The 7,610-nt window shown below is 39.5% G+C and overlaps 1 long non-coding RNA gene across 1 annotated transcript; it reads left to right on the plus strand.

Annotated features, from left to right (window-relative positions):
- Positions 1–7: 7 nt before the first annotated feature.
- LOC123107965 (uncharacterized) lies at positions 8–1,519 on the plus strand. The gene is made up of 2 exons (XR_006451815.1): positions 8–1,037; positions 1,128–1,519. It is a non-coding gene; the product is annotated as an uncharacterized lncRNA (long non-coding RNA).
- The last annotated feature ends 6,091 nt before the right edge of the window (positions 1,520–7,610 follow it).

Below are 7,610 nucleotides of genomic sequence, written 5' to 3' on the forward strand. Positions count from 1 at the left end.
CGAATCCCAGTCGCCACCATCCCCGTCGCCGCGCGCCTCCTCCCCCACGGCCGGCGGGCCTCCTCCCCGTGACCGGCGTGCCACCTCGCCCCCAATGGCCGGCGTGCCTCGCCCCTCCTCCCCCGGCCGGCGCGGTTCCTCTCCCACGGCCAGGTCCAGGCCGGCTCCCACACGCCGCCGCAGACAACTGCCCCGACGCGCTCGCCGCCGTCAACTGTCCCGGCGCGCCACCGTCACCATCTTCCCCGGCGCATCGCTGCCACCATTCCTCACTGCCGAGACCCAACCTAGTCGGCCAACCCCACGGACCACCCTCGAGCCATCCCCTGCACATCGACGGGTCGCCGCCTCGAGGCGCTCGTCCACCTCCCGGAAGAGCTCTAGCGAAACCTTCCGCCTCATCCCGGTGGGGCTCCGCCGCTGAAGCGCCCAAACAGTTCACCGCCGCCACCTTGGGACGTTCAAGAACACACCACCAAGACGGCCATGTGCAGGACGGTCACGAGGCTCCACCCAGCATGTGAATGTTCAACTGGTGAGCCTGTGTAACCCCTGTCCAATAGCTGCGCAAGCAGATGTTTTTATTTCTGTGTTTCTGCTACTGATAACAGAGGAGATGAACGGCTGGCAGAATTTTCTCTGAACTTCCATCCTCTCCTCTATGGCAAGACCTTCTAAGCGCTCCCTCTCTGAACTCCTTCAAAACTAGTACGTATATGTGATTCTAGCAGGAAGATGAATTCAGTCAAAAAAGGATTGATGCATGTTTGCTGACTGTAGTTCCTATGTGAAGCTGCACATGTCGAGCAAAAACATGCTTATGTGCATGTTCATAAGCTCCTTGCCTATAATTTTTTGATCTTTATCTTTCTAATCTACACTGGACTGCCTCGTGGTGTATTATTCCTAATTTCCCTTGCGAGATTGTATGAAATGAAGGAACCGTCTTGGTGGATGAGTATTTCAAGTGCAGTTCTCACTAGAGATACTTTGATTTTTATTCTCAAGTTCAGTTCTTGTGGCGTCTTATCGTCAAGGTAGCTCCTCCCACTTGTCCCTTTCTCTCTCTCATAATTTTTTGCAGCTACACACCCTGATATTCTACACCTACTCGACTGTTCTTGCAGATTTTGCCGACCATCATTTCTGCAGGCCAATGTGTATATTTTTAGCAGGCCAATATGTCGATTGAAGAAATTTGTGTATTCAAAATAGTAAGGCAATGTCGATGAATTAATTTTGTGTGTTAGATGATAGTAGTTCAGCAGGCAACCACGTGCGTGGTGATCTAGTGTGAAGGTCGTGGATAGCATGTTGTGTGCGTGCGTGATGTCGCTATTGGTTTCTGCTATGAGGCGAAATTAATTGTTGTTGTTATTAAGATTCTGTAATTTAACAGAAAGGAGAGAAATTAACTTGTTTTGCTACTGTACGTGGGTAGCATTTGGCCACCTACATGGATGTACTTAACCTGTTGTCCAGCGACAATTCTTTAGTGTCTTATTACCCCATCAACAAATGAATCTGCAGCAATTCTTTAGTGTCTTATTCAGTGCTGGAGCTTCAACAGAAAAACTGGGCGGGCCAGCACAAAGTAGAGAACCAAAAATTTCGAATTCTCAGTTATACTATATGTTTCAGCAGGAATTAGTCTTTTTTCTGTGACTTTTGTTCATCAAATGGTTGAATTTTAGACTATTCAGAGTGTTATAGCCAACAGACTATAGAAAATTGGCATCAACTTATAAATGTGAAGTTTTAGGGAAAAAGAAAACTATGCATGTGCGGTTGTGCCTGTGCAGCACAACAGACAATAGTGCTCATTGCTCGAGTCATGACTTGCCGGTCGTCAGGGACCAACACTGCTTGCTGTCGCATTGCTTATGATTGGGCTTCGTGGCTGGTCAGCCGGTGCCCTACTGCAAGCAGGCACTAACGGCGATTCGACAGGCGAGCTAGGGAGGGTGCGACGCGAGACACAGTGGTGGCTGCTTCCTGCCGTGTGCCCATGTAGCTGCCTTACCGGATACGGCGCTGCTCGTGTGAGGACGGAGCCAATTTTGAAAAAATTGTGGTGTAAAGATGTGGTCTCAAACGTGTTTGTTATTATGTTGGTAAAAGAACTTTCCTACACTTCAACAACTTAACTGGTTATGTATCATTAAAGTGTAATATACTGCAGTCCTATGTTTGATTTTTCAGCAGGCCAATATGTTCATTGACCAATTTTGTGCAATGAAAAAACAGTAGGTAAAATGTTTATGGGTAATGCGTTGATGAACCAATTTAGTAGGGCTGCATTGAAGATGGGAAGTTCGCAAGAAAAAAAGGTGAAGTAAATGAAATCGAGAAAATAATGTTAATGAAATTCCCTGAAAAGTATGTGCATTGCAACTAGTTCAAATAAAAAGCGGAACACACCATCAAAATATCCACAACGGAAGGTCAAACTAAAAATAGCAAAAATAGTTCAAAAAAGTTTAGTTAGAAAACAGACTTTCCCCTTTTTAAAAAAGCCTAGAAGTTCAAATATAAATAATAGAGCGGTTCAATGTTTATTACTACATTAGGATTTTCCCCATTACTAAAGAATAACACAATAATGCCAAATTAAAAAATAGAGCAGCTCAAAAATTATAGAGAAAAACGGAATTTCCCCATTATACAAAAAAATCTAGAGGTTCAAATTTAAATAATGGGAAAATTCAGTGTTTATTACAATATCAAGAAGGTCAAATTGAGCAGTTCAAAAAGTTTATAAAAATAGTTTTTCCTTCTTTTAAAATTAAGACCTAGGAGTTCAACTTTAAATAATTGAGCAGTTCGATATTTATTACATAACTAGGACTTTTCATGTTACTAATGAATAACACCAAGAAGTCCAAAATTTAAAAAATGAAGTTTTTTAATGTTTATAAAAACTCAGATTTAACCAAGAAGTTCAATTCCAAAAAACTGAGTAGTTCGATGTATATAGAAAAACTCAGGTTTTCACGTTACTAGAGAATAAAACTAAGAAGTTCAATTGGAATAAGCGGAGCAGTTTGATATTTATTTGAAAAAATCGGAATTTTCTAGTTTCTAAAGAATAAAACCAATAAGTTCAATTTCAAATAACGAAGAAGTTCGATGTTTCTAAAAAACCTCAAATTTTCACATTTCTTAAGAATACACAATGAAGTTCAAAATAAAAAAGGTAGAGCGGTTCAACATCTATTAAAAACTTAGATATTTTCAAATAACTGGGAGAATCTCAGATTGATAACTAAGAGAAGTTCACGTTCTACACAATGTGCATTTTGTAGTAATAACAAGAATGAGAAAGCAAAGGCTAAAAGTTTTGTTGCTAGAATTTCAAGTGCTTGGCCCGAGAAAGTTCAAAAATTCTTGTGAGAGAGGTTGAACAAAGATACTTGACAGAAGTTCAAGGTGAAAACAGCGGAAAGTTCAACTACTACACGAAATGCATTTCACATAAGAATATAAGAATATAAAACAAAAAGATTAAAAGGTTTGTTGCAAGAAGTTCACGTGCTCTTCCTAGCATAGTTCAAAATTCATGCGCGAGATGTCAGTCGTACATTTACATGTTGAAAAAAGATAAAAAACAATGTTGTTTTGCCATTTTAAAAACCGCTCTAAAACGGCAACAAATTTGTAACACCTGTCTACATGACAAACTTGTTGCTATTCATAAGCTCTCCAACGGTATATTATGTGCTACATTTTGATGAACAGTTTACAATTTTCATGTATACTGTTTAAAACACGTTTTTATGTATTCAAAAAATTCTTTTGAACCATATGGAATTAGACAAAATATTCAATATGTGGAAGGAGCAGATTTGCAGCAGCTTTCCAACGCTATATTATTTGCATCATTCCGATAAAACGGTTTAGAAATGCAATCAAAAATACAGTTCACATTTTTTGAATGAAGAAACAATGGTTTTCAAAACTGCTCTTAAACCGCTTACATTTTGCCAAAAATTTAACTTGGGTCATGATACTCATGCCCATAGCTTTCCAACGGTATATTGCAAGCCCCATTTGGGCAATGTTGGCGGAAGTTCAAGCTAGCACTGGGTGAAGTTCAGGTCTAACAACTCATGTAGTAAAATTGCAACAGAGGTATGTTTCATCATGACCCAAGAGCAAAATCCGCCAACGGGCGAGATTCCTATTTAACGGGCATTTAGTTGCTAAAAACTATTGGCAGATTACACTTACATCACATAGAACACGACTAACGAGAATAATTCGCGCGGGGAGACACGGTTGCCAAGATAGCCCAAAGGTCGAGTTCCTACAGAGGGAAGTTCATGCGTGTAACCCAGGAAGTTCAGGATTTTTCCCGTTACTAAAAGAAATAAAACCACAAAGTCCAAATTAAAAAGATGGAGAAGTTTGATGATTATAGAAAACTCAGTTTTTCCTCGTTACTAAAGAATGGAAACAAGAAGTTCAAAAATGAAATAACAAGAACTTCAACTTTTAAAAAATATTAAGAAAAAAACCAGGAAGTCCATATTAAAAAGATGGAGAAGTTCGATGATTATAGAAAACTCAGATTTTCCTCGTTTTTAAAGAATGGAAACAAGAAGTTCAAAAATAAAATAACAAGAAGTTCAACTTTTAAAAATAGAGTGCTTCAAAATTCATAAAAAGGATTAAGAAATTCAGATTAAAATTCATAAAAAATCAGATATTCTCACGTAACCGAGAGAAATTCATTGATAACTGCCAGAAGTTCATGTACTACATGGTGTGCATTTTGTATTAAAAAATAATAAAAAATCAAAGACTAAAAGTTTTGTTGTTATAAGTTCAAGTCCTCGGTCAGAGAAAGTTAAAAAATTTATTGTGAGAGAGGTTTGTACAAGCTGAATATCATTTTGGTAACACTGATGAATGGATGGGAAATTCCAAACGAAAATACGTCACAGAAGTTCAACGAGAAAACACCAAGAAATTCAACTACTACACTGAATGAATTTCAGATAAAAAACTTTCAAAATCGTTGCGAGTATGAAAAAAATGATCAACACGTCAAAGTTGCGTGTTTACACTAGCTTTCCATCTGGATATCACTTGCTCAATTCTGGTGAGTGGATGGAGAGCTACGAGAAAAAAAAGCACGTGAAAAATAGAGTGAAGTTCAGGTAGACATGCCGAGAAGTTCAAGTTCTTCACGTGGTGCATTTCTGGAGAATCTGTTTCGCGACAAAGGCAGAACGCAACATCTCGCTATTTTTAAAATTAGTTGAAAACGGCTAGGAATCCGAGAAAACCATCAACATGAAAAAGTTGCGCATTTTCCATATCTTTTCAACGGTATATTATTTGCCCCATTCCGATAAAGTTTGTAGAAATGACGGCGAAAATACGTTTTAGCCATTTTCAAAATTGATTTAAAACAGTAAGGAATTGGGAGAAACAATATATAGCAAAAAGTTTCGCATTTCCTCAAGCTTTCCAATGCCATATCATTTGCTACATTCGGACGTATGGTTAAAAAATTAGCTCGAAAATACCAACTCAGTGCAACTTGGACCGTTTTCTAAATTACTTTCAAACCGTTCAAAATTAGAAAAAACTTTAAACATGAAAAAGTGGCGCATTTTCATAAGCTTTCTAATGCCATATCATTTGCCTCAATTGGATTAGCCATTTACAAATGACATCGAAAATACGAACTCGACTGTTCAGTTTGCGAAATTTTACGATTTTCCAAATTACTCTTTAACCGCATGGAATTAGAGAAAAACTTTTAACATGTGGAAGGAGAGGTTTTGCAAAAGCTTTCCAATGCCATATTATTTGCATCATTCCGATCAATGGTTTAGAAATGCGATCGAAAATATGATTCATGTTTTTTGTATGAAGAAAAAACGATTTTCAAAACTGCTCCTAAACCGCTTACATTTTGCCAAAAATTTAACTTGGTTCATGATACTGGTGTCCATAGCTTTCCAACGGTATATCGCAAGCCCCATTTGGACACTTTTTAGCTGAAGTTCAACCTAGCACTCGGGGAAGGTCAGGTTGTGTAACTCAGGAAGTTCAGGTTGTGATCAGAATATTATTCTGATCCCTTGATCAGAATAGTGTTTATGTATATATATATATATATATATATATATATATATATATATATATATATATATATATATATATATATAAGGCTTCAAGTGCGTACTTGTTAGTTAAACCTATGGTTAAAATGTGACACTAAATACGACTAGTAAGTAGTACGGTAGCAGTACTAGTATACGTCGATCAAATTATTCATCATGTCCACACATTGAATTGACATGACAACACGTTGCGCGTGAGGTGACACAATAATCCCAGTGGCGTGTTCGGGTATTATGGACTTCAGATTTGGAGTACCACTTATCTGTCAAAATCTTTCATCATTCACTTAAAACAGTCGATTGACCATACATTGAGTACCATATAACTGGAATTAACCGATGCAAGTCCAAGAAGGATTGGCCGGTGCTGCTGGCTGGCCTCAAGTTCGATCCCACGGATTTGGAGTTGATCGAGCACCTTGAGGCCAAAGTGAGTTGTAAGTGCATCTAGTGCCACCCCTAGTTGGTTTTGGAGTATTGACGACAAACCTAGTTGAGGGACTAATGTGTTTGTGAGAATTGCAGGATAACACAGGTAGAAGTCCCTTAATGATTCGGTTTTACTACCAGAGATGACCCCTAAAAATGTATGAAGACATTGAAGTCAAAGGTGGTATATGAAGATATTCACATTGAAGACTATGACAAGAGAAGACACGATATGAAGCCTATGGAGCTCGAAGAATTAGATCTTTCGTAGTTCTTTTTCTTTTGTGTTGAGTCATAGGATCCACCGTACTGTTAAGTGGGGTCCAGGAGAACCAGTCAGAATGACTGAAGTGATGCCTAAACCAAAAACCTATGTCTTCGAGTGAAGACAATGAGAGCGAATCTTGTTCAGAGCCGGACAAGTCAGCTTTGCTTGTAGCCCAAGTAAAGTTGCCATGTGAGTTTGAAATTTGACCGTTGGGACACGTGTCAGTTCCTTAGTGACCCAGGGTCATTTCGGACAAATCAGGTCGGGTTTCCAAGTGGCTATAAATAGCCCACCCCCTGCAACCATAAACGGTTGGCTGCTCAGATTGAGAGTACGGCTTTTGTCGTTTGAGAGCAACCCACCTCGAAGCCTTTGAAAGAAAATTCCTTGTGAGGATAAAAGCCCTAACCACCAGAGCCAGAGAGAATTGGGCATCACTTAAGTCTTCTTGTCTGTGTGATCTGAAGACTTATTACACTTGAGGACTGTGCATCCTCCAGACGGTTAGGCGTCGCGTTCAGAGCATCCAAGAGACATTGTGGATTGCCAATGAACGAAGTCTGTGAAGGTTTGGGAGTCTACCTTTAAGACTTACCAGAGTGATTGGGCGAGGACTATGTGACCTTAGCTCAAGGAGAATACGGTGAGGACTTGGTGTCCTGAGCTGCGTGTTCAGGACTGGGTGTCCGGGACTGTGTGTCCTAAGGTTTAAATACCTAGCCGCTCCAACCAGACGTACAGTTGTCACAGCAACTGGAACTGGTCCAACACATCAT

The sequence above is a fragment of the Triticum aestivum genome, chromosome 5A, assembly GCF_018294505.1.
Source record: "Triticum aestivum cultivar Chinese Spring chromosome 5A, IWGSC CS RefSeq v2.1, whole genome shotgun sequence".
Classification (NCBI taxonomy): Eukaryota; Viridiplantae; Streptophyta; class Magnoliopsida; order Poales; family Poaceae; genus Triticum; species Triticum aestivum.